At 42.9% G+C, this 15,308-nt stretch overlaps 1 protein-coding gene across 3 annotated transcripts in view; it reads right to left on the bottom strand.

The window, feature by feature from the left end:
* The window catches only part of FBXO30 (F-box protein 30), a 17,271-nt gene extending 6,552 nt beyond the window's left edge, over window positions 1–10,719 (bottom strand). Inside the window, exon 1 of one of the 3 annotated variants that reach the window (XM_080390600.1) lies at window positions 10,589–10,719. The gene's annotated coding sequence lies outside the window, so the exon portion shown is untranslated. Of the gene's footprint in view, window positions 1–6,349; window positions 9,816–9,844; window positions 10,545–10,588 lie in introns of those variants that run through there. The other 2 variants (XM_080390602.1, XM_080390601.1) reach the window with 2 other exon arrangements.
* Window positions 10,720–15,308: the final 4,589 nt, after the last annotated feature.

Here is a 15,308-nt window from a genome sequence, read left to right on the forward strand (position 1 = left end):
CTCCTCTCTTGTTTTTATAGTAGCTGCTGCACAAGGGTAGCAATTATACTACACATTACGTAAGTCCTTTTATTTCATTGAAAACTTTTACATAAAACTGTACTACCCAACATGGTCTTATCTATACGTCAAGTTCAACACACAAAAGGTAAATTTTAGTGCATCCTATGACCATCCTGATTACAATATTCAAAGTATAAGTTCAAAGTATAAGGGTATCACAATAATTTTCCATAACAAGGTCAAAGAGCAATGAAGTTTGAAATAAAATTAATTGCATAATCTATTGTAACACACTGACACAAAACATTCAACTCTTGTTGCGGGGCGGGGGGGGGGGGAGGGGGCGCAGGAAGGGGCAGGGAAAGAAAGCAAACTTTGCATCTTTGTACTGTACTTTGAGAAGCTCTAAAATCACTCACTAGCTGGAGCGCAGCCCCATGCATGTGACCAAGCTCTCCCCTAAGCTCTAACAAACTCCCTCTCAGAAGTGATACCACCAGGGATTACAGTTAAGAGATACCAGAGAATGACTTGTAGAGAGCCAAATTTCAAAATACTGTGTCAAAAATACATTTCTCATTTCCATCTTTTCCTTACTGCTCACCCTCCAGCAGTTCTTTTGAAAAATAAAACGCTTACAGAATTTCTGATTAATAGAAATGGTTCTTTATCTAGCCAACAAGTGCACTCGTACATTGTCTTCAGACTAAACACTGCAGTTTTAATGCATTAAAACTTCTTAAATTAAAATTACTCTAAACTGTAAAAATAATACTGCTGAATATTATTCCTTTTGTTCAAACTGAAGGTAAGAGGAAACAAAGCTGCCTTTTAGACAATCCACTTCAAATAATTTAAAGCATTTAAATAGAAACCTATGTGACACTTCACTCACTTGTATTCTTTTAATGCTTTGAAATTCATGCCAACTTTAAGTAGCAATCAGTCCGCATCCCCTCATCCGTCGTAACTTGGATAACTCAAATATTTCAGCCACCCACTCTCCTGAACACTTCTAACAAAGAAGCATATGTGCTACACTTAGCAGGCAAAACACAGCTGAATTTTCCCCACCGTACCTTAGTATTTATATACTGAATAACAAGTAAGTTTTGAATAAATTATCAAGTGCATCAGTCACGGAACTCAGGGACTGACTGACTCGCTAAACATTTTAGCAACCCTTTCCAGCACACAACCTGCTTTCAACTTGCATATTATGTCAGATAGCATCTACTGCAAAGAGCTTAAATATGTTCAGTAAAGAATGAAAAAAAAAAAATATTTGACTTCTCTGAGATATTCTTAGTTCTTTCAGCAAAACCTTCTCTAAGTAATTCCTGCCAAATACAGCAGCCTACCTATTGCTAGACGAAAGAAAATTTCAATGTCTTGCGGCAATACTGAAATCAAACTTTAGTTTTCAAGTCAACAGGTGAGCAGAGATCAAAAGGAAACTCTCAGGTTATTTATCTATTTTGAAGCACTTAACACAAAATGGAAATAGCCCTGAAAAATACAATTGGTAGTTTATAATGCAAGAGCCCTCATAGAGCCCAGCCTGTGCTTCATGTATCTAAACACAGTCCTGCTCCCGTAAAATAAACAATCTGGTAGCAGTAAGGCTTAATTTAATCAATTACCCACAGTTAAACATTAAAATAAATAATAAATAATTAAGGAAAAAAATTGTTTACCTACTTTGCAAAAAGCTATGCACCCTGCTCACTTTAAGATGGCCAGAAGCGAGCAACTTCTAGTGCGGAAGGCAGGTGCGTTAGCCAGTGCCCGCTGCCGCGCCTGCACCATTCTACTGCTCCAGGACAAGGTGGCCCACATGCAGACAGCTCAGAACACAGTCAAACCGAGCTCAAGTTTGCCTGCACCATTTGTGTAGACATACCCTAAATTAGTCAACCATCATTAAATACTATCTTTAGATAGCCTACATGAGCTTACACAGAAGAACATTCTATTAAGACAGTAAAATATCCTCATCCCCAGCACACTATCGTGGTCACAAGTCAGGTTGTGAAACCCAAGGTGCATGATGACACCGGCTTTTCTCAGGCTCCTGGACTCCTTTCACACACAACTAATATTCATCAAAACAATGATTCCATACAAGCAAATGAAATTTTGAAGTGTGTAAGGAGGAGACAAGACATGGTGAAAACACCAAATATCACTAACTCACAGCATATGCATGCCAGAGAAGACTCTAAACCACCACATTTTACCAAAGGTAGATGCTAGTTTAGTTCTATAACAGATGCTTGCAATCATTTTTATACAGAAGCAGTTATGCACACAATCAAATAAATAGCTGAAGTAACCTATTCTCTCAGTTCCTATAAATAACAAGTCTATTGGTTGCTAAGAAGTTTGATATTAGTTCCCATTTCTCTTAAAATTCAAATCCTTTTGCACCTTAACTAAATATATAGTTTAAAATCTCTTTGGACATCAGTAGACCATCAGCAGGACATTCACTAAAATTCCATGTCCTGCTTACAAGCCTTAACTTCACAGCACCTGCTGCAGAATTTCAATTTAGTCAAAATGTCACATTTAATTTATAGGTTACTACAAAGTCTTTTTATTTATATTAAAGGTCCTTTTCTATATTTTTAATTTTAATACCTGGACTTCAAACTCAACAGCTGTTTGGGGCAGTCATGAGTTCCTGGACTGCTTAAACTAGTTAAGGCTTTTGATACAATTCAATTATCAAATTGCAAATTAAGTTCAAAGGCAAAAAACAAAATGACCCTACCAAACTGGTGAAATAAATGGGTAAGACCTCAAGAATTAGCACATTCATTAATCAACAAATGGTCATGACTCACTCTATTTTGTAAGCTAACATTGTGAACCACGGAACTTGGCACCTCTTTGATTCATTAAGAGGATCCACATATGAATCATTTTCCTTTAAAGAACTAAAATTAATATATCGCTAGTACTACACTAAGAACAAGAACCACCCTCTTCCCAAACACTGCCTTGTAAAGGAAAAAACTGTTGGGTAAAGGGGAGAGAAAGAAAACTCTTGCTGGAAGTAACAAAGTGCTTTAATTTCCTCTGATACAGAAATTTGAAAGGGCTAGCAAAGTGTCATTGCTGACCTGAAGAAAAATACCTGTCATTAAAACACGTACCAATACTATTCACAGTCCCACTGTGTTCCTTGCCATAATTTCGTGAGAAGACAGTGTCAGATCAATGGCCAGAGCAAGAACAAACAGCTGTCCTTTTCTGATAGTGTAGTGTCAGCAGCTAGCTTCAGTTCATATGAGATGCTGAAGTACACACACTTGACTGTTACTAGCAGAGAAACCTAAAAATACATCCCGTTCCACTGAGGTGACCACTGCTCTCAGAATTTGTGCAATCACTTGATGTTATTGTACATACTATACAGTCAGCTGACCAAATCAGCCAGAACATGCTTTGAAAATCTGTCATAATTAAAAGGATTAAGATTCCAGCTGCTACAGCCACATGCTTTTAAGTTGCTGTTGTAACACAAACATTAAAATAGCATAATAAGGGTTTCAGTCACTACCATACTTCAGCCGCATGTGAGCTCCCACTTCCTTCTACACCACAAAGTATAAGCAGTTGTACTTAGTATTATCAGGCTCAAAGTCTACTTACTTACTCTCCCCTATATGAGTTCTTTGGCGCCCATATGATAGGAAAACAGCAACTATTACTGCTGTTGGAACACTTATTACTCAGCCACTTTCTATTCACCAAACCTATAAAGCTCAACTATCTTTGAGACTCTTCCTTCTATCAAATTTGACTAAATAGGCCAACGGGTTCTTAAATTACTGGTTCAAGGAAGTAGAATAGAGACATACAAGCAGTACTACAGGTTTAAACTCCCAGGAGCATCCAAATTCACCCACAGGCAGCCAAATATATGCAAACCATTCTAAAAAAAATCCGTTTTGCTTTGCAGATTGTGGAAGAGGCTGCCATATTTCTGAATCTTCCATTTTTACCCAGGTCCCTGGCTAAAAGAATGGCTAACGACTCTGGTAAGATGCAGAAACTTTCAGTGAGGAAATGACCAAGTTAGAGAAAGATTTAAGTGATAGCTGGCTAAAAAAAAAAAAAAAAATAGTAATGAAAAATAGAACAAGAGGCAGAGAGCAGTATAAAAATTAAAAAAATCAAAACAAAACAAAAACCAACCACAAAAAAAAAAAGGGGGGGAGAAAAAAGAGCTTTAGAATATTCTGCCAAAATAGAATTGGCAGCACTATAGATATTTATTTAACAAGCTATTTATTTTTCTATATCCTACCATGCATGGCAGAATAATTTTCATTCGCCTTGACTAACAGGACTAGCAAATGCTTTAAACAAGCTTTGCTGTCTTCTAGAAGGTAAGCTTTTCTTTACTTGTCATGCCTATCCTGTACAAAAAGTGTAGCAGTTTTTGTACCCAAAACTCAACACCTCAGTCTATTATTACAATAGCATAGCCACTTCAACTTTCTGTGTTATGCTCCCATTTTGGGTTTGGGGGTGGTAGAGTTTGGGTCGGTTGGTTTGAGGTCTTTTTTAATTCATCAGTTTTCAAATAACCAATGAAAAACATGAACTGGAGGTTCAGCAAGGTGTCTCTGGCACCATTTCAACTGACACGTGGCAAGTGCCACCACTAGTTGCCATCCCTGCTTGAGGATGCTCTAACTCTACTCCTCAGGACTCCACAAAGTCTAAAGTTAAACAGTCCCATCCTGAGGCTCCTCCAAAGCCAGTACAGCCATTGTCCTCATATTAGGGAGCTGAGTACCTCAAATCCTGCTTAAATGTCTCTCCACAGCACTGGGAAGGCAGGAAACGGGGGCATACAAAAAAGTTAATCTAATGCTATACTAATTTCTAACGACTCTTTAAAATGGTAAATTCAAAAGAAAACATTACAAACTGCTAGTTATTAACATGAAATGGCATGACTAAGAGCTGACAAATGTAAAGGTATATGCTCCAGTTGCACAAGTAATAAGGTAGTACATGTGGCCATATTTTAGCATCTTACATACTAGGCAATTGTTCCTTTTGTATACATTTTTTCTGACTTGAAAGAGAAGCTACTAAATTGAACTTTATGAAGCCTTGTATCTCTTCAAACTAGTTTACATCAGACATGCTTTTAGGAAGCAGAATCCTTTTGGATGCCACAAATTACCAACTCCCACCGCCGAGTTCATCAGGACAACCCTGGATTCTGTTACAACTGGGCAGAACAGGGAAGTTAAAGCTAGATTCAAAACATTTGGATAGACAAGTTTTCACTGCGTTCTCGAACAAAATTCATCCACAACAAAGAAGAGAGCATCTTCCCTGCCTGGTAGTGACTGCACATATTTGACACACTAGGATGAGTCTATTTTTTTTTTTTGTTAATCACTGCACACATGAGAAGGAGTTTAAATTACTAAAGCCCAAACTATTATACAAGTAGGATGCTACTTCTACCATTATCATCATCGTCCATACAATTTATATGAATTACACAAAAGAGGCAGAAAAAGGTCAGGCTCAAAACATGGCCTCTTCCTGCAAGAAAAAAAACTTTAGGGGTTTCCATACTTCTGGAAAGATTCTAGTTTTATCAGTGATCTGCCTTTGAAGAAGTATGTACTAATTACTTTTTGAAGCATAAATTAAAGTTATCCATCTACCTCAAAAACAAACCAGACCAAAACAAAAAGAACCTTCTAATACAGCAAAAATAGTGAGCATTAGAATTCTAAGGAAGCCCAACTTTTTATTGTCAACCTTAAAAAGAAAAGCTTTTCCATGTCTACTCCTGCCTCAAACATCTTATTACAGGAGCTGACCTGTACTTTGCATTCTTTTGAATAACACTTTAGGAGTTCCCCTTCTCCCTAGTGGCAAACCACCTTCCTCCCATTCAGACAATTCAGCGAAGTATTTCCTCCCAAATCACTGTGGCCCAAAAAAAAACAGAAATCAAGGGGAAAATGACCCAAAGCAAAAACACTGCTTTGACTAAAGTGGACCCTCCACTGATGCCCCATGCGTCTGGCTTCGTCCCATTTTAGAATAGAAGCCCTGATGGAATGATAGAACACCTTCTTCTATCACTATTAAACACTGGGAGTGTTAAAAATCAAAACCAAAACTACTAGGCTTTTCCTTAGAGTACTTTTGTGACAGATCTGCCATGCATTTTTTTCTCCTTGACACATTTCCCCAAAGAAGAAACCCAAAGGCCTTAACTTGCCTCTGGCCACACACAGGACAACCACACTAGGAACACCTACACTTGCTGCATGGCTCAGGCACAAAAGCACTCTACCTGCTGAGATGGTGACAGGGCAGAATCAGCTAGAGAGCCAGCAGATTTCATGTGTAAAGCACTTCTGAACTTGAACTCAGTGTGACTTCTTGATTCCTGCAGACTCTGCAAGAAATGAGATCAGAAGGAAAGTTTCATTTCAGGTGTACATATTGCTTTCTATATGTACAATACTCTGAAAAGGTCATGTGCTTACACTATCTGGAGATACAAATTTTGAAATATTTTGCAGGTTTTATGGAAAAATAAACAAGCTTTTACAAACTTGGCAAGCGCAACCTACGTTTTGTCATTTTAGCTTATTGCTAGCTGTTAAGTCACGCTAGATGGTTACCTGTTTATATTTAAGGCTAGAAGATATTAAAAGTTATTATTCTGACCTACTTCCCTCAATTCTTTGGTTTGGCCCAGCAGGAGCCACTTAAGGAAAAAAAAAAAACCAACCTGAATTAAAGATTGCAACAGCTGGAGAACTAAAAAAAAAAAAAAAAAATTTAGTTTGCTTCTTTTATAAATGCATTTTAGTCTAGTTAGAATTTGTCCAGCGTCAGTCTTCAGACATGCGAACTTATTAAGCAGTTGCTTAATATTAAAAAGCTCTTTACTATTACAAGCTGCTTCTTCCATGTGTTCATGGAACATTAATAAATAATTCTTATTACATATTTTAATTTGTACATGTTGCCACAGAATTCCTGACCTCTATATTTACAGAGATCAGGCCAAACATCTTGTTAATATACTGTTTCAGGTCTTAACCAGTTCCCATAGCAAAATAAGAAAACAAACTTTAAAGTAAATGGAACACAAACACAACTTCTCTCCAAGACACTAGACTGAAATGTAGATTTCATGTACTCTTTATATATAAGGTTACTTTTCCTATTAAAAATACACCCTTGTTAGTAGACAATGGCCTGACCACCATACAGTAAAAACAGACAGCAGACATAAAAACCCTGACCCATGGAAATAGTAAAAAATACCCAGTTTTAAAAAAAACTTTTCTAAACAAAAACTCAGTTATCTCAAACAGTTGATGACAGGTAGCTGGGAATATCTCTCATGATGAACATGTTATACCAGCTCTTTCAATATGCTTTTAACTTGAATGAAGAACTAGAAAACACAAAGATCTGCACTACAAGTTTGTGCACGGGTTTAGGATGTACAATGAGTCATCAACTTCTGATCTCTAGTATCACTTAAGCTGCCTTTTCCAAATGTCAGTGGGCTTGATGCTATTCTTTTTTCCCCCCAAAGACCCCAGCTGAACATTCCCATCCAAACACATTCCACAGCCGATGACAAGTGACTTGGCCAAAACAAGGTTTTGTAAGAGCACTACAGCTATGTCAATAAAGGACACTCTTAAAAAGATCCTATTTGAAATGAATCTGTCACTCCAACAAATTTCTCTGTCACATAGGACTTTTGAAAAACTACATTTCTACTAGAGATGCTTCTAAATAAAGAAATACAAAGCTTAAACTTCAACAAACACCAACCACCTTCCAGCACCTATGTAACCAAGTCTGAACCACATGCCACTACCCAATGATCGGCCTGAAATCACTACCTTAAGTTTTATATGAAGAGCTGTAACTATGCCAATCAGAATTTTACCTCACCATGCCTCTCTTTCTCATGCCTTAAGTTTAAACCTCTCAGTTGTTGGCTCAGAGGCCAACAACTACTCAGTTAGATGTTCCATAGACAGTAAGGGCCTGCAGGGTATTGTACATTCAAGTAGCATTAACAGATTAGAAGAAAATTAAAGTAAGACATGGTGTCACCTCAGAAACTATCAAAAACAGTAGCTTGCAAAGTAAATCAGAATCTAGAGGTCCCCTGCCATTTTAACTTGCCTGGTTTAGACCAGCTTGTATTATAAGATTTTTTCAGTTTCCTTCATTCAGTGTTGAGACTAGACACTGCCCAAACACTTGGGACAGCTTAGGTAGGATTTCTCTGTAACTCTCAGAAATGTAACTACCCATTTATTTGTGGTCTGTTGAGGAATACTTTCTCTTTATACAATCTAACCATCTCATCAACAAATACTCATGTAACCTTTACTCTTATTGTGCAGATAAGGAAACTGAAAGAGAACTGTCACCAGTATAACGATCACTAGATAGATGATTCCCTACTCCCATCTCTATACCACTGGATCTCATTGCCAGAGGCAAACAGCATTTTCCTCATTTGAAACAAAACTCACCAAAGAAACAGGCCTATCAATATTAAGGTTTTATTATTTTTAGTTCAACTGGGCTGAATACAAAACAAAGGTTTGTTATGAAGCTGCAATCCACAGCAGCTGCAGGACCTCCACTTGAAGACTAATAGAAATATGCTTTCTTTCTCACAAAGGTACTACAAGACACTCTTTACGACCTATGTCAAAAACTCAGCTGTCCAAAACATGAAGAAATCTTGCCCAGAAAGTTTCCAAGCAGGTATCGCTAGTTAAACTCTGCACTTGTTTTGCCCACAAGACTTCTAACAACAAAGTTGGAGGCAAGTGAAATATAATCCAAGTTTAAGAAGTTAATTGAGTAGAAGAAGAATTTAGTGTAAAAGAAAGAACATTCAAGAAGTAAAGTAAAACCACTGCTTTTGCATAACCTTTGCCCATTCTGCTGGGATTCTCCTGTTCTCTAACACCCTCTAACTTTGAAAAACAACAACACAGAGACCCCAGAAAAAGTCTCAGCTTGCAATACAACCCCAATTCACCCTTTGAATCTATTTCTTCTCTGGATGAAACTTGACCACTATCAGGAAATTATGAACAGGTATTCACCTCCTATAGAGTGGAAAACGGATTAAAGTTGCCAAGTCTTTTTTTTCAGTCTTCCAGGTATTTAACTTGCTTACCAACAAAAGTTCTTTTAATAATAGTTTTGTACTTTTGGGAGAGGGGTACATCATAAATAAGTGTAACTAACATCCTCATCAGCAGGGATGCATGAACCTTAACCCTCCAGATCACAGCACAAGTCAAGGTGTATGACATTAACATGCAGCAGAAGGCAGCAGCTGTCAGGGAAAGAATTTAACCATCAAGTGCTACACACCAATTCTAGAGAAAGCAGAGGAAGCTCTCTTGCCTGAGGTGCTAGCACAAGCAAGGTGATGATGATTTTGCTACAGCAGCACAGGCCGTTTTGGATTAGTATGTTAACACACACTTATTCTGGCATATTAACGACATAATCAGCAAAAGGAAAACGAGGATTATGAAAAGCTTCTCAGCGAAATCCGAATAGAACTTTACAGGACAAAGGAAAGCAACCTCTCCAGCCCAAGGGTTTTTTCCCTGGAGAACTCAGACCTGCTGCAAACAACAGCGATGCTAGAACTTCTGGAAGTGAGGCTGCACGACTGTTTCAGCAAGTGTGCTGTTCAACAAGCTGCTGTCACCTCCCTGCACACTTCCGACGGCCGACCTGCGGGGTTACAGGAGTACAGCCACACAACTTTCTTTACCTTCATAAAGGAGGCAAGGAAGGGCTCCCATGCACATCAATAATAGCCATCAAGAAGATGGGAGAAGCGACAAACCACCATCCTTTGCATGATGTGAGCACAGCTACCGGCAACGCCTGGGCAGGGGGGATTAGCGCAGGCTCTCAGCAATACCTCCGGACGACTTGCTCGCTCTCCCTCTCCTTCCACGCAGACCGGAGATGCCCCGGCTGCGCCAGGCCGGCCGCGGCCCTGCCCGCTCCCCCGTGCCACCGCGGCGCGCCGGGCAGCGCTGCCAGCCCCGCGGGGTAAGAGGAAGCGGCAGCGCTGGCTCCGCCGCCGCCCGCTCCCGGCGACCGCGGCTCGCCGAGGGGCCAGGCGGCGGGGGGGTACGGCCGCCCCCCACGGCACGTTACCGCCGGCTCACACGCAGCACTTCGGGCCCCGCGGGAGCCGGGCAGGGAGGAGGGGACGCCGGCGAAGCACGCACGCCGACCCCCCCGCGGTCCCCTCCGGGGGCTGCGGGCAGCGCCGACCCCGCCTCCCGGCCGGGACCCGTCAGGGTCGGCGGGGAGCCGCGACCGAGCCGCCGCTGGGCCCCGGCCGCCCTCGCCCCACAGCGACCCCGGCGCTCGCCCCCGCCGGGCCGCCATTTGTTTACCACCCGGCTGCCAGGCAGCCGCCGGCGGCCAGGAGCGGAGACGCAGCCCCGCCGGGGGCGCCAGGCCCGGCCCGCCCCGCCGGTCGCGGACAGCTGTGGCTCACCCGTCCCCGTCGGTAGGCAGGCAGGAGGGCGCGGGAGACTGCGCGGCGCCTCGCCCCTTCCCCCGCCGGGCTCCCGCCGCCGCGGCGCTCGCTTCGCCTCCCCCGGCCTGGCCTGGCCTCGCCTCGCCGCCCGCCGGGCTCCCGCGCGGCCCCGCTGCCGGCCGCGCCCCCAACGGCCGCGCGGACGGGTGGGCGCGCGCGCCAGGGCAACAGAGCGCGCGGGGCGGGGCTGGGCGGGGCGGCGGGCACGGGCCTCCCTCGCGCGGCCCAGGGGGCGGGGCAACCGGTGGGGGGCGCGCGCGGCGCCGGCGCGGCCAGGTTACCTCAGCGGCTGCGCGGCCGGCCGGGCGGGTGCCCGGATGTCCCCGCGTGCCCGTCCCCCCGGCAGGTTCGCGCTGGCGGCGGCGGCGGCGGGGAAGGGCGGCCGGGCGGCCCGGGTCCGTGTCGGCGCTGGGCACGGGGCCGCTGGCGTGGGGTGACAGGGAACGCGGTCCGGCCTGGCCTGCGAGAGAGCGGTGCCCTGGGGGCACCGGGGCCCGGCCCAGGCCTGGCAGCCGGCCCGGCCCGGCAGTCGGCCCGGCCCGCCCCGGCAGTGGGGCTGCCGAGTGCGAGACTCCCCTGAGGCCGAGCGGGGCGGCGGCCGCCGCTGCCGGTGTGTGAGGCAGGGCCCGGGCAGAGCGCACAGCTGCCGCTTCGCGGCCCACCGGCCCCCGCGGCTCCCCCGGTGAACGCCTTTACCTCGCTGAGGCCTCCCCTCGGCCACGTTTCCTGCCAGCCAGTTGGAAATGTACCTTCTGGTGTTACTGGCCGTGCTTGGCTAACACCTTTCCTGGTGCGTGCTCGGCCTAGGGTCACCCTGGAGGCTCCTAGGGCCAGCACTCTGCAAGATGGGTCAGTTTTTTATCCAGAATCCTGAACTTGCTCGCAGAGGTGCAGGGTATAGAGGCAGCCTCTGCAGGTTCTGCTCTTTGTGGAAACCAGCTGCTGAGGGGGCTGTAGCTAGGCAGGGATTATGTGGAGTGTAAGGGTCCTTAATCCTGATACACATGTCACATTTTGAGGGGATGCAGTGCGCCTTGTGGTCCTGAGAGAAAAGCTGTTTTATTTAGACCATACATACCCTTTGCTCAGAAGGAACAGACTAATGTAAAGATATTTTGTGGCTATGGAAGATCCAGATTGGTTTCTTGATTTGTGAGGCATAATGTACTTACATTACACTTCCAGTTGAAAACCTTGTTTGTCTGCACCCAGCTTCCAGAGACCTCATTTCCTTGCAGCTCATGTAGATTTGTGCTTGAGAGAAGTTGTGGAGGTTTTAAAGCAAGCCAAATAGATTTTCTAAGTTTACCACTTAACCCAGGTTTGGTGGGAAGTAAGTGAAAGATACATGAAAAAGGTAGTTGCAAGTTTGGACATTCAGCGTCTTGGAAGATTCTTACCTTCTCTTACTCTAAAAATAAGAGAGCATGAAAGAAAGCTGTATGCCATCATTTTCATGTTAGGTATGCAAGACAAAGCATAAGATGACCTTAATGTGGGGCGTCGTTGCCAGCTCTTCCTATAATAAGCACTCTCAGGTATGCTCCACCCTTATACTGCAGCCTTGATCTTTCTTGATCCTGAGGACAGGCCCTTTTTTTCCTTCATAGGTTTGATTATAGGATCAGGACATAATAATCTAGCCAAGTGAGCTCCAGAAGATGGTAGGGATTGGCTTCATGACTCAGAGAAGCCAAACAAAATCATTTCATCTGCTCAGCAGGCAATTATACAAATTGCTGGGCAGAAGCCATGTAGACAGTCACTGGTTTCCACAACTGCCTCTTATTGGAAATGTCTGTGAGACAGGTGAAGTTTGCTGTGCATCTTATTCTCATCACAGTGGAATATACTCTGTGGCTGACTGACATCAACCTAGTGCAAAGGTATTAATTACATAGGGTGTTGCAGTGCTTTTTCTTTGGCTGACTGTGTGCTGGGAGTGGACTTCTATGACAGAAGTGGGCCTTTTTATTTTAATTACTTCTTTTGAGTAAGGACAGTGAACTTCTGTGGCTTGGGCTTCTTTTCTCATACCTCAGCTGAGACTGCTCTGGCCACTCAGGGAAGAATCTGCTGCTTCTCTAATATTTTAGTGCATTTTCTTTTTCATGGTCCCAGAGCTATCCCTTCTACCCCACCTGCCAATCATTATCTTTCTCATGAACTGCTATTTAAGGTAATTAGGCAAGTTGTAATCATATAATTTGTCTTAGTACCATTGACGTACAAGCCAGAAAGTCTTTGAGGATTCAGTGGGTGAACAACTGGAGAGGCTATTTTCTACTGGCTTAAATCCAAAATGAATGAAACTTCATTCTGGTTACTCATAAATGGAAAATGAGTGTCTGTGTCTGGTCCACTGTTGTTCTGTACATGACACTGTCACTGAAGTCAAGAGAAGAGTGAAGTGTAAATTGATTCTTGAGTCAGTGTAATTTGGGTCTTTCCCCTTGATACAGATGGGAAAAAATTACAAATGTTTCCGAAATGCATTTGCAAGTAGATTTACTAATGCGTGAGCATTCGTATTTAGCAATGGGTAAAAATAAACAGCTGAGATCTGCCCACAAAGCCGCATATGCAATTTGCACTGCACAGCTTTGGGAGCAGGATGTTTCCAAACAACAGAGACCTCAGAAGAAGTTTTTTGTGCCTCCTGGGTTTGTATTTTCAATCTAGGCCCATCAAGAGATCTGACACTTACTTTAATGCCTTTACGTTTACTTTCCAAGCAAAGATACCTCTTCTGTCATTAAAAAAGCCTGCAGCTAGCCTAGAGACTTGAAGTAGCATAGTAATCAGATTCTCTTTTGTAAAGCTTTTTGATAGTAGTAACACTTGATCTTTTAGAACATGTGGAACATGAATTATAAAAGAAGCCACTAGAGACGCTCATGTGAATTTTACAGTTTGGTGGTGTTTTGTCATATTCAATATTTAACCTGAGAAGGGTTTTTTGGGTAGGAAAATCCACCCTAACATCAGGTCAGATGCCTCAATGTCAGCATAACTGCCCACCTACTTAGTTACAACCATGAAAACTGTGGTGGGTGGGTGCCACGTAGGTTTTGTGGGACTTTTTGGTGTTCTATATATACCAGATACTGGGGCATAAATAGAACCAAATCAGTAAAGTTTTGATCCTGCCAAAGTGGACTCTCTTGGTTAGTTCTAGACCTGTGAAGCAGCAAGATAAAAAGGATCAGTGCTTGCTTTCAGAGTGGAAAAAAGTAATGTGCTATTTCATGGAAACTTGTAAGTCTCATGAGTGGATGTATTCCTGAATACTTTAGTATGTCATTATACTCTTTGAAACAATCCCATCAGTGTTTTGAATCACTGTCCCAGGACTTCAACAGTCATTCAGCATTGATTTCACACAAAAACACCCCTTTTTAAGGCAAAGGTGAAAACTCAGATGATGGTTATGTTTGGAGTACTTTTTTGTAGGTAAAAATCCATACCACAATATACCTGTAATAAATTACAGTTTATATTTTATTTATTCTTAGTCAACTATACTGGTCTGAAAGGAAACATTAGTTCTCTGATATCTTCAACTATCTCAAAATGAAAACCATGAACTTAATGGTTAATTAGAGGTGGCACCCTCTGATCTGTTGTGATAGTAGACCAAAGACATTAAGAAATTACAGTGGAATCCACAGATGGTGAGGCTGTTTCTGAATTATGAAAATGTCATGGTCAGCTGCACTGGTGTAGAAGGGTTTGTGCTTCTTAGCTGAAATAGAAGTTCTCCAAAGATTCCAGTTATGATTAAAACTGCCATCAGTGCTCCCCCAAGAATTAAGCTTTCAACTAGCAGAAGTTTGGGTTTGCCTGGAGAGAAAATGATAGGCAGTGTTTTTTTACAGAAGAGGCTCTTGCAATGACATCTAACTGATAGTAAATTATGTTGGTATAGATGAGGTTTCCCCAATTCAAAAGTATTTATAAAAAAACATTTCTGAAGCGAAGTGACAGCACAGAAACAATGTGTACCAGTTTGTTTAACTTGGAGAAAGGGTAGGTACTGCGGCTGAAACTCTGAGGAAGCAGTTAGTAATATAGAACAGTGTGCGAACTGATGCAAAATTTATTTATTTGTGACTTACTGGGCTCTCTTCACTTTTACTTCCAATTCTCATTCAGGCAGGAGGAACAGAGCAGGATTGTTAAAGGAGCTAAGCAAGGGACAGCGGTGATCTACATAAAAGATACCCAGAACACTTTTGTGCCATACACACATATCTGGGATATGATAATGCCCCTTCAACTCAGGGGTTGCCTTTGTGAGAAGGAGGCTGTTTTCAGTCCTGTGGATCTCCTGTTGTTTCACAGAGGCTTCATCCTCCGTGATGTAGCTGAGAGGATGAATTAGTCTCCAGTCTGAGGGGAAGACTCTGCACCACATGGTGCTGCATCTTCTATTATGGGTGGCAGCTAGGCTAGACAGCACTTCAGCACTGAATTCTTCCTTAAGTTGCCTAAGTTCTATAACAGCGTAACAGTGAATCTGATGGAGTTGTGTCTGATTTGGAGTCGTGGGAAGAGGGAAGAGCTGGTCCCTCTGACTCCACATTTCTGAGTTCATGGCAGTGTCAAGGAGACGGCTCTGAGCTCACAGCAGGTTTGACTGGAAAGCTGCAGCCCTCGGGACAATCATTGTACCTCC

Source organism: Falco punctatus (assembly GCF_963210335.1).
Source record: "Falco punctatus genome assembly, chromosome: 5".
NCBI lineage: Eukaryota > Metazoa > Chordata > Aves > Falconiformes > Falconidae > Falco > Falco punctatus.